Source organism: Felis catus, chromosome B3 (assembly GCF_018350175.1).
Source record: "Felis catus isolate Fca126 chromosome B3, F.catus_Fca126_mat1.0, whole genome shotgun sequence".
NCBI lineage: Eukaryota > Metazoa > Chordata > Mammalia > Carnivora > Felidae > Felis > Felis catus.
The window spans coordinates 79,182,294-79,206,844 of NC_058373.1; the positions used below are offsets into that span (position 1 = coordinate 79,182,294).

Below are 24,551 nucleotides of genomic sequence, written 5' to 3' on the forward strand. Positions count from 1 at the left end.
TAACTGATAGTAAGGATGGTCAGGCTCTTCAGTTAGTTCTCCATAAATATCTCTGATGGAACAAATGAGTAAATGAATGAAACTATCATGGTAAAAAGAATATATCCTTTCAAAGCATAAGAGCTCTAACAACAATGGAAACATCAGGCATCTGAAATAATTACAAATCTTGCATTCCTTCTTAGGTTAAGAGTGCTAGAATCTTGTTTGTTTTGTGCCCATGTAGTTAGTCCCTAAACAGTTTAAATGACTTGCCCAGATTTATATAGCATGATATTAAAAAATCAGTCAAATATCTTTTTGGTTTTTCCATTGGCCAACACTGTTACTTCAAAGACCGTGAATGAACCCAATTATGTGCCTTTCACGCTTAAATAATTATGAAAATTATATTGCATTTCACCTGAGCCATCACATTACTTGTTACATATTTTAGAACTGTAAAACATGTTTTTCATTCTGCATCATCACTTGTAAGCCTCAAAGTTCTTACTATTGGAAATAGATTTTCTCCTGTCTGCTTTAGGGTAACATTGAAACACTTCCAGATCTCATTTCACCTTAAAAGTCCTCTTCCTTTTTCAATACCTGTGCTTGACTCCCCTTAATGTTAAAGTTGTGTGCACACACTAGTGAGACAGAAGACAACTTAACACTGCTTGGGAGGATTTCTTTCTTATGCTTTGGTCCCAAACAAGTACATGTGATATTGGATGACCTTCTGCTCTAGACTTCAGCCACTTACACAGTGGCTTCCTTTTCTTAGATGTAGCAAAGAAGAGTTTAGGCCTCAAACCTTTGAAGTGGAGCATCAGTAATTTACCATATGAGCAATGAACAATCCCAAAGATCTCTGGGGCCAGAAAATCAACATTATTAACAGTACTATGCTCTTACCCCAAAATTACCCTCGTCCACACTTTAGCTTCCCAAATGTATTTTAGTTACAGAAGGCTAGTCAAGGGCCATATTTGAAGAAGTGAAGATAAACAGGGATACAAGAAAAAGACAAAAGTGGTCGCAGTAAAGAAAATAATATAAACAAACACCTTATGAATAAAACCTATCATGCGCTTATTTACTTGGTTTCTTACTGAGAACATTTGTATAATTCTCTTGTACAGGTGACAAAATCAGTTCATGAAACACCATTCCCGGGACTAGAAAAATTTTTCAGGGCAAATATATTCAAAATGTGCTCACTGAGCTAAAAGAAATGCAGACTGTGTGTGTGTGTGTGTGTGTGTGTGTGTGTGCGCGCGCGTGCGTGTGTTCTGCCAACTAAATATGTGATTTTGAGATACTTCAAGGGAAAATATATTATTTCTGTATGTCTTCCCCACCTACATACTACAAAATGACTACATAGATGTCATGTCAAAGCCATAATAATTTCTTATCTACATGGAGGGAGATATGAAAAGAGCGAATACTGAAAGATGTCTTAAGCCTCAGGGCTGTCAAATACTGATTTATAGTAACTTTCTACCAAAACAAGTCTGAAGTAAACAGGTATTAATTTTGCATTAAAAATATCTTATTCATTCAGATCATGGCAAAGATAATTTGTAAAATGAGAGACTTAGAATATATAATCCTATACATCTTTGATTCCATGGAATGTATTAATGATTATTCAGATTCTTACCCAAAGTGAAACAATGACACTATAATACAGGAGGAAAACAAGTTTCTGTAACATTGTGAATAACAGTGCCATTGTAATATCTGAATTTATTTTGCTTTAAATACAAATATTAACTTATTCTTGTTGTTTGTAAAAACACCATAAGAAGAAAAAAATGGGGGAAAAAAACCTTAATGGATAACTAAAGAGCTCTGTGTGCTAAATTCAATTCAGGTTTAATTTTGAACAGAAATCTTTTAATGTGTATTTGGTTAAGGATATGTGATCTGGTCACAAACAATGAATGGCCTGGGATGTAAGACACAGCTGTGAGTTTTAAAACTACAACTTAGAGAATTTTAATGTCTTAAATTTATCACTGTCTATGATTTTACAATAGTCCCATAATCTACTTTAATAATAGCACATGCTTTTTATTATTTTGTGAAGTCTCAACCCCACACTTCAAGGAAATCAGATTTCAGAAGTTCTCACACAAGTCAAAACCCTCCAACATGAAATTTATAATCAAAGACTCAACCCAGAAATACATGTAAATTCTGTTCAAGTAAAGTATCTCTCTCTCTCTTAAATGTTCTCACATATCAAATCACTGCATTCATCCCTATGTATTATTTCTGCTATAAAAATATCAGTGTGCTTTTGGAAAGGTTTTTACTCTTACAAAATTATTGAGATGTCTACCTGAAAATCAATGTTAGGTTTGGTGACATAATTACTCTAATTCTCAAAAGCCAGGCATTCATAAATGTGGAGCTATGTCTTTTCCTGGTGGTAAAGTTCAGGATTTGCTAATTGGTACAATCAGAGAGCAATAGTTTCAAGGCTGCTGCAGCAGTATGCTTACCTAAATTGATGCACAAGCTAGGTCCATGACGAGAAGCACTCATTTACCCATAAAAACTGAGAAATGATATTGCCCAGTAATCAATTTGCGTAGGCAGTTGTTCATAGATGTGTCTCTGATCCATGCACTAAAAAGCAGAGCCATGTAGTATCTTATTTCTTCACCCTCCAAAGGAAAAGTCAGAAAACAAATCACAGAGAAGGGACTCAGAAAACACAAGAGCTGTATCTTCAGCCCACATAAGCTTATTATATGGTTGTACAGTTATAAGAATTATATCAGTAAAGCACCTAAATAGACATTTCACTTGAAAGTAAGAAAATATAGAGCCCTATAATAAAAATAAAGACTTTGCAAGCCAGTGTTAGTTTCCTGTTTCCAAGTTCATGAAAGAGATTATAAATAGCATGTACTTTTTAACATGCACAGTCTATAGCTTTCAAAAATAATATTAGATAGAGTATACAATACATTTATTTAGTTATTGCTTACAGCAAGATAAATATCTGTCATTTTATCTATACTTCTACCCATAACTAGAAACTATGACAAACCCCCTTCACTGTATTTGTATTATTAAAGATTTCGTAAGGCTACCATAGCTATATTTACATATGTACAACTTGAGGTGCATGGGAAAAAGCAAGTAATCAAGAGCTTCAATTTGGTGTCTTAAGAATTGTCCTCTATTCTTATTATCCTGCGATTGTGTTCAGAGCTCGAGAATTTAAAATGGGGGAAAAAAAACACCCTCATATAGCAATCACCATTTTTCCTGTAATCAAGTCCATACTTCTTTTCATATTCTTTCACTGGATTGCTTTTCTCTGTTTATTGTTGTTGCTAAACAAGGTGAGAGTTTAGACGACATTTTTCAGTGATGATTTCTTTTGCAATAACAAAATCTTAAATGCAGTCTCTCTTTTCCTCCTGCTATATGCTATCAAATTCATCTTTGTATGGAAGGCACAAACTAAAATGAGTAAATTGCCCTTAGTAGGTAGTACTCTTTTCCAGACACTAGGAAGTAAATTGTCAAAGAGTTACATAGGGTTTTAGCCGCATGATTCCCATTGACTTTAATGGGAGTTGCACGGAAAACACCCCATGCAAAGCTTAGAAAAGTAGGGGTTAGTTTTCCTTATGATCTCCACTATATTTTATACCCTCTAGCCCCGAACATTCTCTCTTCACATACCTCTCTGTTCTCCCCTTTCCCTGTCCTACCCCTAAATGGATATAAATCTAAGGTCATTTCATTTAGCTATCTGTGTACATAGCTACTCAACATACTCCACCCCTAACACCATATCCAAGTCTCGCAGTTAAACATCTCTTTCTCCAACCCCCAACTCCAAACCACCCAATGTCCAGTTTACATGGATAGCTAGAGAAAAATGTGTTTTTCATGTTTTTAAGGATTATTATAATATTAACAGTATTTTTTAAATTTGTACTGTGTTTCAAGTGATATCAAAATTGCCTAAATTAGATTCTTTCCTCCATCTTAAAAAGTGCCTATGTAGTATTACCACTTTCACTATTATTTACATTTAAAGTAGTTTTAGTATTTTCTGAAAGTTCCCTTAAAGCACAAATATATAAGCTACTGGGAAATACACGAGGCATTGTAAGGCAGTTATCATAGCCACTTAAGTAGCAGTTAGCTAAAGTGTTTCATAGCACAACTAGTGAACAACATAATAGATACCATGATGTTAGATACTGGCAGAATGGGTACAAGTTTCTATCATGTCTGGGGAATGAAGGACACTCTTGTCTCTGTGATAGAGACAGCAATACCACAATTGCCTTATGTCACTCTTATATAATACATTGCAACACACACACACACACACACACACACACACACACACACACACCCTATGGGATTGTTCTAATTCCCTAGCAAGTTTTGATTGTGGAGAGAGCCAAACTAGGCTAGCTTTGAGCTAGATTTTTATGAGTGTTTGGTTCTGTATAGAATGCACAAAAGGCCCAATCTTCGTGCCTACCACTTTTTTCATTACTGTGGCATTAATTACAAAGTAAGATGCCAAGTAATTGGCAAGGGGAACACTACTTGCTTATTTATCGGATACCTTTATCCTATGCCCCTGGCTTCTCTCCTTTACTGCACTTTTATAATAGATTACCAGAGTAGCAATGTAAAGAGTAAAGGGTCTTTCCTTTGCACATTTATAACCCAACTTACCTTGAATTCTTTGTCTTATTTCAAATCACACCAGTAAGAAACGGTTTGCACTTAGCCACATATTAATCAACACACAATATACACACATACAAGTCTAAAACAAAGCAGAGTATGTTCTGCTAAAAGCAACTGGTTTACTACCAAAAATCTTTCCAGTTCACTCTTACACCTATGGATTCATTATTTCTAGGAAACACTGTGGGAGTGTGCCATAAAATATCAGACAAACAGCGAACATCCTGAAATCTTCTCAACACAGAGTACCTCAAAAACATACAAGAACATACTTTTTCTCAATTTGTTGTCTTATTTGTCCCCAGTTATCATCAATTACTACTGTTCTGTCTCTGTGTTGATCATGACAAAAGATATGTTTTTCATAAAATAACACGTTTGGACATAACGAGAACGTCGGTTCCCATCTTTCCCGTTGCCGCATAGCACGTCTCGTGCTGTACAGGCGCAGTTGGCTGTCCAAGGACCCTGATGCCAAATTGCGGAGGATATTCTTGTCGCAGTGACAAATTGCTTGCTGGTGGGCTGTGCAGAGTGTTGTTCTGGCAGCATCAGAGTTGTCTACGTGTCTGTCACTTGGTTAGGCTGCTTCAATGCTAGGTGATTTCATCCCCACCCCCCCTCCCCTCTCCTTTTCCTTCAATGCGATTTTTCAGACTTACCTTCGCTTCCCAGTGAGTGGGGGCTTAACTTTCACTTGACAATGAGCCTATGGAAAAGCCTCCCAAGCTCTCCGTACAGGTATCTGTAGGGTGAGAGAAGGATTTTTTTCACTGTGCCATACTTGTTTTCCATACAAACCTACAGGCTGCCATTACAGCCACCCACATCCCTGTTGGCAACGCACTTATGCAGTGAGCGCCTTAATGAATCCAGACAAAACTGCACAGCATTCCTGACACACAAGAAAATCATGCATTTTAATGGTATTGCAGGGTAATTTATTTCTTCAGTCTGTAAAATGTTGATGGTCAATGTTATTTGATAACATTTCAGCAAAAAGATTATTTTGCTTTTGATTTGACGCTTATTTTTAAAACGAAAAAGATTTTTTTTTAAATTCCTTACATTAAGTATATTTCTTCAGCGAGGATCTGCTTTAAAAACAAAAAAGGGCAGAAATGTAAACGAGTAGACAATATTCAGTAAACAAATTAGCTTGTAAACATACTGCAGGCAATCCCAAGTGTCTGTTGACTACCTATGAAGGTATATAATTTAATGCCTCCAGATAATTTGTGGGTAAAGTCTAACCGGTTGACATTTTGAGATAAATAATAAATAATACTCCTATTTCATTACAGAGTTTATAATTAAGTATAAACGTAAAGGCATTTAAAAAAAACTATAACTACAGGAGATACAGTATTGTAAGATTGTTTTGTATAACTGAAAAGGATAATGTAATGATGTAGGAGGCCTTTTTTATTCTATGGAATGACAGATTTTTTTCCATGAAACATATTCTGCAGCAAGGGGCTATTATTTAAGACTCGAGGATGTATAAAAGAAGCTAATGGATTTTTCACAAAGGATAATATACAATGAAATAATTCTAAAAGGAAACGAAGGAGCTTTTAATCTTGTGTAAGAAAATGTTTGTTTTTGCTCTTCTCATATATAAATGTATTTGTTAGTTTTATTGTTAAAACTGTAGCCTTGAATCAAGTAGATGTAACGTTCTTCTAAATACTTTAATATGGAGATATTTGATAAGATTTTTCCCCAAGAAATAGACATAAATGGAGATCTACCGAAGATCTCACATACATCAATTACAAGTAGTAATAATAAACCTGCAAGGAGGGGAATTTGGAGGAAGACTAAAATACATTTTAAGTTTCAACTCTCAGGACTAATAGAGGTAAAATTTTCAGTTTGAAGTGATATTTAAGTTAGCTTGTTTTTATCATGACTCTTGATAGAACTTAAGCAGCCCTGTGCACTACATGGGTATTTCCAAACTAAACTTATCAAATTATCTTTCCCAGACACTTTTATGTTTTGTTTTATTCTCCAAAACCTGGCAGCACAAATGTTCTAGCCTTTATCACTTAGAAGCATCCAGTATGAGGCTATTGATCCTAAAATTGCTGGGGTTTTCTAAGAAGGCTGCTTGTTGGATCTGCACTGTTTTCACTGAAGTGGTTAAAGCTTTGTTTGTTTGTTTTGTTCTGAATGGCTCTTAATGGATTAAGCTTTAGGCTTTCACCAAAGCAGTAACTGATTGTAAAAGTAGCAAGGAATAAACTAACCACAGGGTGTATGTGTGTGTGCATGTGTGCATGCGTGTGCTGCCAGAGCACAGTAAATTATGATCTATAAATTCTGAAGCTAGTAAAAATGTATGTTAAACAAAATATTTCTTACTATATATCTTTGATAAGCCTATCCTGTGTAAATTGCTATGAATTACATTAGCCGATACCTACAATGGATTATCTCTATTTAATCAAGTAATTGAATTAAACTATATAATGACCCATAGCTCTTGAGAGAGATATTAATTACAACTGCAAGATCACATCTTACTATGAAATTAACATGCCATTGTGTTTTGATCCTAGAGCAGCTTTTCATAATTTTACCAATAATATTCAAGATGGTGATTCCAAGTTATATAAACCTTTAAAGCTATTACTAGAACTTTAAGTAATATATGCACTTGTCTTCATAATATTATGCTGTGGTTCTGGACTTGTATAATTAGGTTTCAGCTTGAGTGTGATATTAAGTAGAGGATTAATAACTTGATGAGTAAAGAAACACCCATATTTGGAGAAACAGATGGAAATGCATGAACTTATATGACTATTTTATACAGTGCCAGCTCCTCTCTAAGACAAGGACCTTATTCAAGGTCTCATTACCAATGCATGGTGATTCAAAGAGCTAAATACTCAACTCAAAAAATAAAATTACATTGTACAACTCTTTCAACGGGTGTGATAGACAACGCACTACAGATTATGTTCAAGTCACTCCTCCAGTTCTTCAGGAATGGCATACACTGCCACTCTTGAGTACCCCCTAGCCATTGCAAATAGAGGGTGATTCCATCTGGCAGAGTATGACTAACTGCTCTTGGATTTGCTGGGGAATATTTTTTTTCCAATGGGCAAATCATGAAAATCTAGAAGAAATGGACTAAAATAAAATGGCTTCTGCTTCAGTTTCAAATAACCCAAGATTCTTTAGTCAAAGTCTACCAAAATGACAGTCCTTTGGCAAATTTTCAACATGGCTGTTCCAGAGAGATGCAACACCGCATCTGGGCCTCTCTGAATGTCATACTTGGAATATTGCATTTTGGAAGTCTACCATGTTAGAAAGAATGAAGTAATACCTTAGATATGGAATTAAAAACCCTCCATTCTACCTCTAGAATCTCTCAGATATGAATATTGTATTTCATACTTGCACATATAAGTGCAAATGAACAGTTTGTTTCACTTCTTACAACATTAGCTCACTTCACTACATCTCATATATAAAAGAACAGCAAAAAGTTCTCTTTCTCATAAATACCACGCACAAAAGATCTGAAATCTTGGAGGAAGTTTCTAATTTCCATCTCCTACTTGTAATAAATGCAATGAATTGAATTGAATTGAATTGCAAAGGGGGGCTATATTAAAGGAAATGCATAAGCTTCAAAATGAGAGTGCATTTATCGTATAGAGAGAACCATCGATTGTGCTATAATGCTGGTGTAGTCTTTGTAATTTTCAAAATCCCATTCAAAGTGCTGATATTCTGGTGACAGAGCTAACTGCCACTGTAACTCCAGAGCCTAGCATTAAGAGAAGGGATTCCAATGAGTGCAATAAAAAAGAAGGCAATTTTTCCCCTTGCATGTAATATTCTAAAATTAAGGTATGGAAAGTATTATAAAAACTCGATGAATACTGTTAGTGAATGACTAATTTGCTAATTGCGTGACACCCAAAAGCCAAATGTACTTAATATTTATATAGGAAAAGATGATGCATTTATAAAAAGCAAGGCTGCTGTGTCATAATCATTTCTTGAGGCATTGTACCAAAATAATAAGGGCAGGGGGTTATAAAGGAAAGGGGACCTCCCCCCCTTTCTTTCCTTTTTAAGAGCAGGGATACCTCTATTTGGCCTAATGCACATTTATTCCTAACACCCTGTCAAGAGCAAAACAAACAAGCTGGGTCTACAGAGGCTTTAGGGCCTCCTTTTGGTTGCGCCCATGTTTCTTACCATATTTTCCAATATTCCTTCATTTCACTTTCTCCATTAGTGTTTTATCTTCCCTACTCACACTGTAATGGTCCACATTCTCCCGGCATTAACCCTCAAGTCTCCTAGTCTTCTCTTGTCATTCCTTTGTCATAGAGAGAAGAGGAGGGGCACTGAGGACTGACATGGCCCGGACACACCCCTAATCTTCTTCCCTGTTTACACCACCACCTGCAAATGAGGAGGAAACTTTCCAGAGTTTGAATGAAAAGCTTTGGCCTCTCCTATAGTCAGGGATGCACGATTCGGAAATAGTAGTTGTTAACCAGGCTGAACCATTAAAAAGATCACACACGACAGGGTGGCTTTGAAAATCTGAGGAATTTTGGCCATACCAGGTTAACTAAATGGGAAGCCAATAAATCAGGTGAACTTTCCTGACCCCCCCCCCCCAGACATCCAAAAACTCAAGTTTATACAGAACTTTAAAGAGGTGAGTTATGAAGACTTTTTTTTTTAATTCCTTAAGGATGAAAGAGTACTTGGCACACTGGCAAAACTTCACCTGAGAGCAGAAACATGTTTGCATTTTGAAAATAAAACAAAAAAAAATCCTGAACTGATTATCAATAAGTTGATTTCAAAAGTGTTCCAATTTCAGATATTACATTAGAAAGAGGAAGCACCACTTTAATGTATGCAAAAAATATGATCCCCAGGTTTTCACTGCATTCTTAGAATAGAAAGAAGAACACAATTAAAAGTAGGATATAGAAGGATTAGGTTAAAAACTGGAAGTACAGTCCAAGTCTAAGATACTGATAATCCTACATAAGATAGCTCCTACAAGAAGAGCATGGGTAAAGGTGAAACGTTTATAAAATGTACCTGATTTTTAGATTACAGAAATGATGTATACATATAGGTTTCTGTAGCTCGAAAAAATATCTTATGCAGGAAGAACTTTCCTTTCACTAATTTGAACTGTGCAATATGGCAGGAAGGAATTTCAAAGGAGATATTTATATATTTATTTGAATGTTTACTGCCAGGCGTTGCCTTCTCATTTTATCCTCAGCATTTTGAATGAAACTGCTAACCTACCTCCAAGAAGTTCTAAGGGCTTGCCCCTTTATGTATATTCAGAATGTTTGAGGTTCTAGAAATAGATTAGTATTTCCAAATATCTCAGAGGTGATACAACTTCTTTACATTTGTGTGTATATGGGTATGTGTATACCGTCTTCTCAGTGATTACAATCTGCCATAATGCTTCATTGAGATCACATTTTTATTGTATTAATTTAATAGAGGGTAGATTTTTCTTACAATAATCTAGGAGATAGGCAGACAGCAAAGAGATCATGGATCTACAGATGGATATAGATCATGGATCTCTGTCACAGAGAGTGACAGAACTTCAGTAGAAGTCAAGAGGATCAGTTTTGGCATGGAATTATTTTCTGCTGTAGGTGAGTGAGGATCTCTAGGCCTTATTTCCCTTTAAACTAACCGTATGTGATAACTGTTATCTATTTTTTAAGCAGTCATGAGCCAAAATAGTTTTTTCTGGTTTTTCATGGTTATACAGGACTTAAATACCAACTTTAAGCATAAATGGACAGCCAAAATTTCCTCAAGAAGCAGGAAACTGCCAAGGGATGTGATATAAATGTCCCATGAAAGTCCAGACCCCAAATTCCAAATTCCTGCAGAAAGAAGTTTCAGTCTCACTTATATTTCTTAAATACTTCAACAATAATTCCAGTGGTATACAGAGTATTGCTCAGTACCAGAGGTGCTTAGCAACATGGCTGTTGACTGACCCACTATTCTTAAAAGGAAAACTGTATCCGGCCCAGGTTTCATTGTTACCAATTCCATTACTTTTTTCCTTAAAGGGCAGTGATCTCTAACTCTTTTTTGGGAGACTCCAATTCATTCTGAGGTGTAACACATGTATACACACACACACACACACACACACACACACACACACACACAGAGTCATTTAAGCTCTAAATTCAAAAACAAATGCTGAGTCTTCTCCCAATACTACACATCCACTCTATCTCCTACACACTGCCCTCCCACTTTTTTTCCAGAAGGAATGCAAAGAACAAGGAAAACATACATTGAAGTCAAACAACAAAAAAGGTGTCATAGTCCTTGAATAGAAATCACTATCATAGATGGCGATGAGACTAGTGCCAAAGAATGATGGCAAAGGTCAGAGGATTTCTTTTTGCTAGACAATTCTGCTCCCACAAAAAATCAACTGGGGTTGGAACATAGAAAAACTAACAGAGCACCATATTTAAATTACCTACTATGTGTCAGGCACCAGACATAAATTAATCAGGATAAGAACTGTACAAAGTCTGAGGGATTTGTTTTTAATCCATGCCTTCTGCATAAATTGCTTTCATCCATTTTAAGTTAAAACATCTCTCATAAAAGGATGTTAGGCATTTTGTACTATTCAATTTTGATAATGTACTTAGAAAAGAATGCCTGGCGCATAGTAGAAACTTAAATATTTGTTGAATGAGTGAATGGTTATACGTACTTTTCAAAGGCAAAATAAATCATCTGCCACTTCTAATGTATTTGGAGAGACATCAATAAATGGCTATTGTAAGGAAGATTGCAGATGCTAGTTAAGATAATCTAACTGTGTAGTAGTTTATTTATTCTACTATAGAATTTTTGTTCAGAACCCCTGGGCAAAACTTTTGTTGTGATTACTTCCAGGCTGGCAGTCAGTGACTCCACTCCAGAAGAAAATCTCAAACCAAACCCATGTCCTTTCTTCATGTCCCTGCCATTTAACCATCCAGTTGTTAACACATTTTAAAATCTGACAGGTTATTTCACTTCCAAAATGATACTAAGAGTCACACATGTCAGAACTCTACTTGATAAGTTGTGTTCGTTTCAAATGTGGTATGTGAGCACTGAATCCTCACTCTTTAAATCCTGCAAAGCGTATCAATAATTATGCCAAATCCATCCAACAGTTGATTGAGGTGTTTTCAGTCTGATATGGGTGTCAAAAAGAGAACATTAACTTTATTCAGATCTTTGCCTGATATATTGAATGGAAAAAAATCCATTCATACATCGCAGATTCATCCTTAATACTGGAAATTAGGAAAAGGTATCTCAGATTCTGCACACATTTTCTTTGTGGTTACGGAGGTGACTTTGCCACCTGGCACCCTACCCTTCCTTATTATACCCAATTATATCTGTCATATGTAAAAGTTCTAGAAGGATACAAATTTGTATAATTCTCAGGAGGCACTTTACAAAGAAATAGGCTTTTTTTTAACTCTAATTCCTAATCTATTTTAAAAAGAGTAATGCTTCTTTAATTATAAAGTAAATTTTTAAAAGGGTATCTACCACAATCTCTTCAGGGCTCTCCTGATTTAATTTTACATGTTCCTACTGTATGAGGAGTGGCTGAACTCCAGTCTGAGAAAATTCAGTGATGGAAACTCTTTACTTGTGGTTCCCACATTTATTTGTGACACCCCAAGTTTGTAGCTGCATTTGTGCTAGAGCAGACAGAAATAACCAGGGAAGGTAATAGGAGCAACACAGTTTGCATTTAAAGTGATGCCAAGAGGCCCAAGGTAGTAACCCAGAAGGACACAAAATGTATTTTTTAACCAAATCAATGTGAATATAAAGTATAAATTGAGTAAAAAAATAATAATTTCTAATAAATAATAGACCAACATTGGAATGGAGAACATCACCCTATATATTTAGCTTCCTAAGGAAAAGTTTAAGAAAGGTGCACCTTAATTTTATTTTATGATCATAGAGATCTTCAGTAAATATGTTACTGATTATATATTGTAGATAAATTCATCTCTGGCACAAACATATTTTTTCAAACACTTATTCTTGGCAACATAAGTGAGAACAATTATTTTGTGGTTGTATATGTTTCTATTCTAGAATTCTTCCCCTAGAAACCTTCTACAATCCTCTAGCCGTGGGTGACAGTGGCCTGAGGTTAAAAATCTAAACATAAATTTGTCATCATCTTTTAATTTCGTGGCCTTGAGCTTTTGACCCAAAGAGGTGTTGGGAGTTCTCAAGGGCAGGGCTAAATGGAGCAAACACTTGTCTTTGGAGCCCAAGCCCTGACCTTAAAGATGTAAACTGAATTGCCTACTCCCGAGGATATTGTTATAGTCAGGTATGTGAAAATGAGCAATGGGATGTGAAAGAAGGACAGAAAAAAAGAGAGACATTCAGGGGGCAGGGTGGGTGGGTAAGGAAAAGCATTTTAAAGGCTTTGATTTGGCATAAGTATTTAGTGTATATTTTATATTTGTTTCCTTTTATTTTTTTTTTCTTTTTTACCATGGTCTGCCTTAAAAAAACTGTAAAAGAGTTAGGCTCCTGACTTTTAATGAATTGCTGTAAAATTTGGTTACATACATTACTTCAACCCTGTTGCGGGGGGGGGGGGGCTTGGGGAAAACAATTATAGTTCATTATATGCATCTCAAGTTGTTTATTTCTTAGGATGCACAAGGATAGTTTAAGGACTTGTTTCTGCCAAGAGCTCCCCCCCCCAAATAATTTCACAACAGAGTAAAAACACATGGACTTTATATAAAATAAAAATAGAAGTGATATAAGGGTTGTATTTTTATAGCTGTATTTGAGTACATTTCAAATGAATGTTTGTTAAACAGGGGGAAAAATCAGACTGGCATTGTCGTGATTCTAAGCGAATTAGGTGAGGCAGGAACAGGAAGAATCTGAGTAGCTTGCATTTAATTAGCACTTACTGGTACAAAATAAATTAGACAGATTTGTCTTGTTTTATGAGCAAGATCCTGTTTTTCTATTTCATTTTCTTTGTGCTTTTGGTAAGGACGGATCTGGCGCTTTGGATACTAAATAGGCAACTAATTCAATTGGTGCTTTCTCCGAGGGTCTGCTTGCAAACCGGTGCCAGACTCACTGGTCCTTTGTGTATTGCCCGCCCTGCATGTGTCTGGGCTCCCCTGGCCAGTCCGTTTTTTTGTCTCTGATGGTTAATAAGCTTTGAGCCTAGTAGTCAAATGTGGTGGGAACGGGGACAAGACGAGGGTCCTTAGTGAAGGTGTTTGTTGTTAAATAGAACAATTCAGCTGTCTCTTTAGAAAACTTGACAAAAGGAAATGCTCCCTGCTGAAAATTTTCTTAGCCTGTTGCACAAAAGATGAAGTTTGTTTAAGAAATTGCTGCTAAAGAAAGCGTCAACCCATTAAGGTAATTATATGGAACCTGTGCCGTATAACAGCTTAATTGATGTTAATGTTTGTCTAATTGGTGATTGGGAGAGTGCAAAGGACTAAAGGTCTTCCGAGCACTTTCAGTCACGGCTCTGAAAGGGGCTCTTCTGGTTTTCACAGTTATAACAATGCCTGCGCGTCTTTCTCAGATTACGCCTTGTTTTCAGCCCCTTACAGCATTCTGCTCCACTACTTAAAGCGTAAAATAAGGGTGAAGAGCCATTGTCTAATGCAGCCTTTTTCAAAGAGTGTTTCTGACAGGGATTGTTCTAGGAATCAGGCAGGAGAGAAGGGAGTGTGAGAGGTGAAAGCCACTATCACCCACTTGTGTCACCTTCCCAATGAGCAGCAAGAGCCGCCTAATTGCTGCATCTGGTTTTTTTTTTCCTCCAAGCCTCCATTCTCTTAAACAAGATCCTTACTCCAATGCCACATGTTCCTGTGGAATCTATCAAACAACACAAAACAAAAAAACACCCAACCTGGCTGACATTTTTTAAAATTGGCAGAAAAAGAACCATTAGGAAAACATATCGAACAATTAAATGCATGCACAAAAATGTATGAAATTTATCTTTTCTACAGTTTCACACAAGAGTCTGGACGTATTTACAAATATAATTAGATAAAACAATACATGTGTGTCCCTAAACATGTATGGGTGACTTCTCTGTGCAAAGATACAAGCATGATTATTACATGGGTTCTTTCACACGCAGACACAAATGTATAGATTCAAAAAGCTTGCATTTGTTTTCATATGAGAGAGCCATTTAAATTTATCATTCATCTTTATGGTTTAAAAAAAAAGTCAATTTTAAATATCATTGATCCGGGTTATAAAACTCAAATGCTTAAATATTTTGCATCCCAAGATAAACTGATTGAAGAGCCAAGACTTAAAAAAAAAAAAAACAGCTTAAACATTCATTCATTCTCTCTCTCTCACACACACACACACACACACATGCACACACACACGCACACACACAATGCATTTAACATCCCCCCATCTCTGGAAAGTTATAGTTGTCAAGCTTTTCAATTTTTATGTTTTATATTACTATATTTAACAGATTGATATTTTCCTGTTTGTTCTCTTTAAGATTTCTTTTCTACATACAGAGTGTATTCATGTGCTATCCTAATGAGGAAATGACGAGTTTTTATCAACCTTATTAAACATACACCCAGAAGATATCCATTTTAATAAGGGGCCAATTACTAAGTGTGTCTTCAGTTAGAAAGAACTTAGCTTTTACCTTGTTCTTTGGCTCTCCATGTGTCTAATTAATTGAATCTTGAAATCGTTGGACTTTCAGCTTAAGAGAAGACTGAAGAAGGGAACTTAACAACACTGCCTATTCCTTTATGTCTAGAACGGGCTAAAAAAAAAAAACACCTGTAATGCTAAAAGACTCAGGCTTTTGTCTGTTTCTAATATTACTTTTCTGCCTAATTGCCATCACTGCCACGTACATTAGGCCCTTTTTCAGCAGGGTTAAAACAGGGCCAGTGATGAATGGAAAACTGATTGTACTGCTGTCAAACTTGAATGTGAGGCTTATTCTAGAGATAGAAGTATGAGGAAAAGGACAGAGAATTGCACTTCATTAAAGCTCTACCAAGCTGATTGGAGTGGAGGAGGTAATTGAGATTTAAAGTGGCATTCCCATCACACTGTCCATTTTTCAACTTAACAACTGTCATTCAAGCCACATAGGGCAACAATTGGCCAGATTTCCCAGCTCTTCTGAGTAATAAAACAGACACTCACCTTCTGGCTATTCGTTTTACTTACTTTGTTCTAATTTCCAATTCATGTGTCATTAGTGAACGAAGATTGACAAGAAATAGCTTTGACCTCACAGATTTGACCTTCAACCTCAGAGACCCAACTCTAGTCTGAACATAGGTTGGAATATGCTAAGAAACACCTTTCCTTTGCACAAGAATGAATGGCAGTTTTTTCATCATTGTACCACCCCCTGCTTGCCACTACATTTAGACTATGAGACATGTCAACTGCCTGTCACAATTACAATAGACACAGCAAACCAGAATTTTCCCCAAATCCAAGGGGAACTTCCTGAACAAAGAGTAAATTTTATTGCACAGATTTTGGAGACCTCCAATTTGTAGAGCCATAATGAATGCATCCCACAGACAAATAGGTAGTTGTTAATTATCCCAGCAATTTCTTTTTTTAATGTGCTAACAACACAGCATGCTAAGCCTTCATATCCTACACTGTTACCTGATGATCTCATCACATTTGAAAAGATGGTAGTCTGGGAAGAAGGCATTATTATAGCAAGTATGCATGACATTACATGATTATAATTCCTTATTTTCATGATTTAATAAAAAGAAAGTGTGATATTTTGGAAACAGATGGGTTTGGCTACACCTTTACTGAACCAATTGAAGTAGTTTACCTATAGTATCACTTTAAGATAAACACAATCTTTGTATTTTCCTTGATTATTCTAAAGCTTGCATATACTAATTTTGTGTCATCAAAGCACACTGTGGATAAAAAATAAATCTTGAAGGACAAGACCTCTGACCTGAGTAAGAACCCTCAATAAATTTAAAAGTAATTTATGCCTTTTATATAATTTTGAACAAAAATTGGATTCTGGAAATCTATTATGGTTAGGAAATTGTTATGGCTCCTTCCTATTGAGTAACAAACATTTGGATGATTCTAGTATTACACCTCTAAATAAACAGAATAATGAAACACACCACTTTATTGTGCCAAGTGTTTGAAAAGTTGACTTCGTTTCCCTCATGATAAAACGTTTTGAAAACACTGCCAGGTTGCTGCTTTGACTCCATTTTAATGAAATGTGAAGTCATTTTCATTTTACCAGGAATAGTCATTCTTCTGTCGTTTTGTTAAAAATCATGGGTATATGACTATATTGACTTCACTTTAATGGATGTTACAGTCATTTGGTTTTCCCTTGTAATATTCTTCTATTATAACATGGATTTGCATAACTCATTGTGCTTCACTGTGTTTTCTGAATTTCTTACTTGTGTTGCTAAAAAAGGAGATTACAATATATTTTCTTACAGGAGGAGGCATTAACTTTCATGAGAAATCACAATTGTTATCACATCATCCGTAAGTACTCTTACAGCTACTACCTTCAGAGAACATTTAAATAAAGCTCAAAGAACTGATTTCTTTGGAAGGAGGTGATTAGCATATAAATACAAAAGAATCATTTCAGAATAGGACACACTTCTAAAGTATGACATAGTAAGAGTTTACTAATAATTATAAAAATTTGGGGAGTCTATTGTGTATAGAGCATTCTTTATTACATCTGTGTCACAATTATGTATGAAACATACTTTCAGGATAAAAACAGTAACATATTTACCATCCCTTTGCCCTGATGCACATACCCTCCCTGTTACAACAGTGATCTTCAAGCTAAACAGTAAAGAAAACTCATTGTATTTGGAATTTTGATTTCTCGTGGATACATATTCTTGTCCTTATAGGTCTGAGAAGGTCTGAACTTACGGTTTTATCTCAGCAGTACATCTGTGGTCATCCAAAGAAATAAATCTCAGACTGTTGGTAGCTTCTGTAGAGATGTCTTTTATCCTACACCTGTGACAATTACCCTGTGTTAGTGAAGCTAACAAGAGTTAGGCCATAGGTCAAGGGTCAGGGTGCTGTCAAGAGGAAGTTATTCTTCAGTTCCCTAAAATGCTTATCATTTTCATCTAATGTGATATCCACCTGTCAGAGAATGTAGGCCATTGTCTTGTGCTAAGTACTGTGCTTTCTGCCTCAGAGACAGTGCATTTTATTACTTCTTTTACAATTACCATTTTCTATCATTAAAATCTCATCTTCAAAATAAATACACTGAACAAATAAACATGTTTATCCTAAAATAAAAACAAGGAACAATATTAAGAAGTTTCAGGTATTCATGTTTGTTTGATAGATTCGACGGTCATATCTGGTGAATCGAATCAAAACATCAACCAAATGAATAATGAAATGAGTAGCATTACAGAAATAATGAATGGTGGAATAGTTCTACAATGTAACTTGGGCCTAAATGAGTATATGTCTACATTCAGGCAGGCTCATTCCCAGTATTATGGACTAGCACAATATCCAGCTAACAGATAATAAGTATGTTTCTACAATATAATAAAGCATTTTCTGAAAAATGTTTTCATAATGGATTGTGGTGGAGTTGACAGTAGGACCTGCTTTTGCTATACTTGGATATAATGACATTCCATTTAGAATGCGGTGCAGTAAAAGGCTCAGTTATCCTAGTAGTGGAAAATATAAATTGCAATTCCATGTCATGAAACAACTTGCAAAGAAAATAAAGAGTCTTCCTAAAAAAACAAGAAAACAAAAAACCAAAAAAACACATACTAGATATCTCAAAGCATTAAAAGATTGGGAAGTAGGATTTAAGAGTCATATGGTTAAAAGTGAATAGGTGGGCTTGGTTAGCTCTTCTCTTCACAAGGATACTCAATCACAAAGAAGCTTTGTGCTATCCTTTGTCTCCAAAGAAATGTAAAGTAAATCTCTAGCATTTTTTTATGTCCCTTTCCTTCTGGTAACTCCCATGAGAATAACATAGTGGGATGGCAAGTTCTAGAGTGGAACTCAAGGATCATATACTTGAGCCTCATATCTGCTGTTCGCTAGTTGAGTAGCAGGAGTCACACTTTTCTTACCTGTCAAATGGGAGTGAGAGTTCACTATTCTCAACCCTATGGATTTTTAAGGGCTTAACAGAATCTTTTTGCCTCTTTAGTAACAGACGGAAACTGCACATCTGTGCTCCCTAAAAAGCTTTATCTTAATTCCTAATAAGAGCATATATATTCCACCCTTGTGGCCTTGATCTTTTTGAGGACAGAGATGGTGTCTTCATTTTTTTCCCCAGGTACTTAGCAGAGTGCCTGTTAAATTGGTGAATAAAGGAATCATTCTTAGGGTGACTATATATCCTGCTATTTGCCTATTTTTTAACATTTAATTATTAATAGGCCCCATTCCTTTCAAAATTATCCAAGTTTGGATGACAAATTACATGGTATTCATCATTTCCTTAATGGAAGTAGAAACTACTTATGTCACCAGTGTTCTTGAGATCAATTAATGCCCACTCAGTTCTCTTTTCTTAACAAATTAACTCCACTTCTTCTTTTTTATGCTCTGGTTGTTTTAAAGTTTGGAGATTATTTTAGTGAATAATTGAGGGATAGATTTGGGCTCCTACATTTACTGTCATCCAATATTTAAACTCCCTGCTTTTAAGAGAGCTCTGGAGTTTCTTACAAATTTAAGGTTATAGGATTCTTATAAATATAATCTTATCCTTTGAATGTGCTCCCAAATTATATCTAAAAGCTTCACATGGTACTATTATTTTAGGTAACAAGGAGGTACTGGCTTAGGTACATCAACAAGCAGAAATAAACAATACGTTCAAATAGGCCTTATCTTGAAAAACACGAATTTCATAGAGAGAACACATTTGAGAGGATGAGGATGAGAAAACAGGTCTTGTCTTTATGATAACTGCCATAGTAAAGGACAGTTTAAAATCGGAAGCACATAGTTCAAAAGTTGGCCTCAGTGTCTGAGCACACCAATATATTAGAAACATGACCATTTCTGATTCCAAAATGAAAAAATGATTTTTCTCAAGAAGTCACATCCAAATTCAACCATCTTTTTGCCAAGCCTTGACATGTTTTTCACTCACTTGTTCAAACATTCTGGATCCTAATACACCAAAAGCTCTGATTAAAAGCCTTAATATGAAAACAAACAAAAAAAGAGAATATGTAGTTTTACAAAAGAGAACTTTATTTTGTAAGTAAAGTTTTCAGCATATTTCTATTTGAAATATGGGCATTAGCTGTAGGCTCTTTAAGAAACTATACTACTGTCACTAGTCCCATATGCGCAACATGTGACTCAGTTTGACTTTCGAAGTGATACCTAAGCAAATGTTGTCATATAATATTCACAGTAAATGAGCTAATTCTGACACTTGAACAACCCAGCTGCCTTCTATTTTATTTTAGTTCTATTGCTTTATCTTCTTTATATCATATCTAAGAAGAAAAACTAAAAGAAAACATCAGAGGAAACTCAGAGATGAGTCATGAAAATCACTTGTAATCAGCCACCAGTTCAATCACCAAAGCACGGAATTGCTCTTAATAGGCTTATCACTGGCAAAATTTACAGAGCAATAGGAGAGTAGTCCTATAAATTTCACTAATTCCTAGATCTTTAAAATAATTACATCTTTAACCTATTTCCACTTGAAATTAATACTAGTTGAAAGTGAACAAAGATAGACAAGCAAAAGGAATATGACACCTTACTAGATTTCTCAGGATTTCATATGTTCTTTTAGCATCTCTGTGGTCACCTGTAATCAATCCTGAATCAAGTTGTTTCGAAAAAAGTTGGAAAGCTAGTTAACAACAAAGGAAACTAAAAACAAATGTCTGTTTCTGTGCCTAACTTATGTACATTCAAGGAAAGAAAACTTGGAATCTTCTCAAAACGTAAAGACCTGACTGATTTTTGTGAAAAGCAAGTATATTTATTCCTTGAAATGATCCATAAGGAATGTTCTACCTCACCACATTAAACATGTAATAAACGCTCTTCTCTCAATGCAAACTACTAAACTCCACCCCAAATAGCCTCAATTAAATAGAGATCAGTCTCCAAATCAATTCAGCTGAGCATGAAAGTCACAAACGTGGAAACATAATGGCTTTACTTTGAGTTTTAAAGATTTCAAAAGTATTCAGGTAGAGGAAAATAAACGTCTGAAATGAGGAGTCCGGTATCATCTCTCACTTTAACTTGGTTCCCATAAGTTTGTTGATTTTGATGCTCTGGTTTTTTTTACTATTAAGATTTTAGAGGTTCTGGTTCAAGATGGTGACTTAGGAAGATCCTGAGCTCACCTCTTTCCATGCACACACCAAATCTCCAGCTGTATATGGAACAACTTTCTCCGGGAAAAAAATCCAAAAACTGGCAGAGCAATCCCTTCATATTGAGCAAAGGGGAGGAATACCACATCAAAGCAAGCAGGAAAGGCTGAGGCACAATCTCACCACAAACCCCACCCCTAGTGCAGCAACCCATAGTCAGCAGGAAACTCAAAACCCTGAGCTTCTTCCTAAGAGCAAAAGGCTGATACCCCACAACGGGCACCCCAACTTTTAAGACCAGTACCTGAGAGAAGAGCCTTAAAAACGTCTGGCTTTGAAGACCAACAGGGCTTGCATCCCAGAGACCCATGGTCTATGGTGAACTGAGGGACGGCCCTTAAAGGGCCCACGTACAGGCTCACTGGCCCTAAGCCTCAGGGAAGAAGCAGTCCTTTGAAAAGTGTCCAGTGTTTACATGAAAGAGGCTCATTTACTAATCTTAAAGCATTGGTCTGAGGGACAGGGGCCTGCTGGGATGCTCTCTGGGGAAGGACGCTGGTCGGCACCATATTTCTGATCTCCCTCTGCCAAAAGCCAGAGGGCACGATTTTTTAAATGTCTTTTATTTCTTTTCTTTTTTTCCTTTTATGGTGAGTGCCATCTTTTCATCCCACATCTGCCTCTTCTAGCCAGTAAGTGCCATCTTGGTGCTCTTCCATTGCCACATTCCAGAGCTCCAGGATGGGGCCAAGGACTCTACACAAGTCTGGTGACCCAATTTTTGCAGTGGCTACCCAGTGAACACCCCCTTGACTGCCTGATTCTGGAGGTCAGGGGGCCCTGCTTTCCTGGATCCCATGAGACTGTAACAATCAGACAGTTCTCGGCAGACTACCACTCCCAGGGCACTGCATAGACATCACACTGAAACACACCCCAGGCTTCCTGAGAAAGAGGACTATTTGCTTGTCTAGGAGTTTTGGCCTGAGCAGGACTTTTTGTTTTGTTTGTTTGTTTGTTTTGTTTTGTTTTAATGTTTGTTTATGTTTGAGAGAGAGATAGAGAGCTCGAATTGAGCAGGGACAGAGAGAGAGGGAGACACAGAATCCAAAGCAGGCTCCAGGCTCTGAGCTGCCAGCACAGAGCCCGGTGTGGGATTCAAACTCACAAATCGTGAGATCATGACCTGAGCCGAAGTTGGACACTCAACCAACTGAGTTACCCAGGCACCCCAGGCCTGAGCAGGGTTTTGATTTGGCGCACTTATAGAGGCCTACAGAAGTTCTCTTAGAGAAGGGAGGTTAGTGAACATTGTCTCTGCACTCTTTCTCTGCCTCACTCCAGATCACCAGTATCTTCCAGAAGAGAGTTGATGCCAGGAGATATCTTTACATTGCTTGACTCTGGTGGCCAGTGGGGTTCATGGGTCCCATGTAATTAATGGAGAAAGTTCTTCAGTAGCAATTACTGCCAGGGCACAGCAAGAGGCAATAGACCTAAAGCTCAGTCTTTCTGGGAAAGAAGTCTATTAGCTTATCATCATAGCTGCAGCTTGAAGTATGCAGGATTATAATTAAACACATCTAAAGACTGACTGTAATCCTTTCCTAAGACCGCAGAGGGTGGGCATGATCTTTGAACTCTCCCTCTGCCATGTTCCTGAGTGCGAGCATCTCTCAGGGGAGCTCTTACATGTGTCCAGTGCCCCAGTTTTTACATCTGTGCATAGTATTCCCTTATTACTCATTCGTTGTCTGCAGGATTTGTAGAGGTATCCCCATTTCATTCCTGATGCTGATATTTTGTGTTGTCTCTTTTTTTCTTTTAAGATTTACTGGACTTATATGCTAGAGTTTCAACTTTATTAATCTTCACAAAGAACCAACTCTTTATTTCATGGATATTTCCTCTGCTGCATTTCCTTCAATGTCATTGATTTCTGTTCTTTATTTTTTTCTTACTTCTGCTTGCTTTCCATCTATTTTGCCTCCACTGACGTGTCTCTGCCTGGGAGGGTAGGACTGCTTCATTACTGACACCACAGGGATTAGGAGAAGAGAGTGGAAAGACACCACCCTAGCTGGGAAGGGGACTGGCATCTCATTAAAGCTACATAAGGGTCTGAGTTCAGGCTCTCTAGGTGGTTTCTGTTGATATCATGGGGTAGCAGTAGAGGCAGGTGGGGTGGTGTTGGGAGGGCTCATTACTTCCTGGTAGAGGATGAAACCTTCTGCTCTCTACTCAACCTTCTCTGATACCACCCCAGTGAGAGATTTGAGGAGACTCCTTATAGCCTCGAGAGAGGGTAGAATCCTAGGCTCTTCACCTAACCTTCGCTATTGTGAGTAGAGGATGTTCCACAGGTTTGTTTGTTTGTTTGCTTTCCTACAGTGTTTTGGTAAAGCAAAGCAGTTACTGTCCATAAATTTTGTTTTGCTAGATTGCCCCAATTCCTGTCCTTTGGCCAGAGAACTGGCTTTTGTTGGAGCTTTTTGTGTCTGTACCTATTGGTATTTCTCACTTACCAACTTCTTCATCTCCAAGTCTGGGGTACATGAAGCAAAAAGAAAACCTAGGGAACTCATTCTGGGGCATAACATCCCTAGGTGGTGTGCCTTTCTCTCTTCACTTTTCAGAATGTCCTTATGTTTGTTTTATATATAATTTCCAGGGTTTTTAGTTTTACTCAGGGAATAGTTTGTCTAATTTATCTTTCTAATTTATTTTTTTAAGTAGAAGTCAATCTACATTATTTTTATAATTTGTATCATATATTATTTTGGAGATACTCCATTCAGGATATAATAGAAATTTGTCTCAATGGAAAATGTAGATCGACTTACCTTCGGAGTAATCAGGTAAGCAAAGATAACCCCATGTTGATAAAAACTACCTTAAAGTCATTTTTATGTTTCTGCAAGCTAGAAAATAAACTAACATACAGTTCCAGAACTAAATTATCTAAAAGAAATGAAATGTTTTGAATCAATGGCTCCCAGAGTTTAGGGAAAATAATAAAATTCTCTAAAGGATTTTAGGAGGTAGAATAGGGTTGACAAACTTTTTTTTTTATATTTTATCTCAAGAAATATTTAGTAGGGCACCTGAGTGGTTCAGTGCGTTAAGCATCTGACACTTGATTTCATCTTAGATCATGATCTTACGGTTTGCAAGATGGAGCTCCGTGTTGAGCTCTATTCTGACAGTACAGAGCCTGCTTGGGATTCATTATCTCCCTCTCTGTCTGCCCGTCCCCCACTCCTGCTATCTCTCAAAATAAATAAAATAAAAATTTTTTAAAAAGAAATATTTACTCTTGTTTAGTGAGATCCGGTTTAA

The 24,551-nt window shown here is 36.5% G+C and overlaps 1 long non-coding RNA gene across 3 annotated transcripts in view; it reads right to left on the reverse strand.

Annotated features, from left to right (window-relative positions):
- Positions 1-24,551, reverse strand: part of LOC109500786 — a 208,489-nt gene that overhangs the window by 136,120 nt on the left and 47,818 nt on the right. Inside the window, exons 1-4 of one of the 3 annotated variants that reach the window (XR_006599476.1) lie at positions 21,517-21,850; positions 17,785-17,874; positions 5,388-5,470; positions 2,496-2,660 (exon numbers count right to left, since the gene is read on the reverse strand). This is a non-coding gene — a long non-coding RNA (uncharacterized LOC109500786). Of the gene's footprint in view, positions 1-2,495; positions 2,661-5,387; positions 5,471-17,784; positions 17,875-21,516; positions 21,851-24,551 lie in introns of those variants that run through there. The other 2 variants (XR_002743030.2, XR_006599477.1) reach the window with 2 other exon arrangements.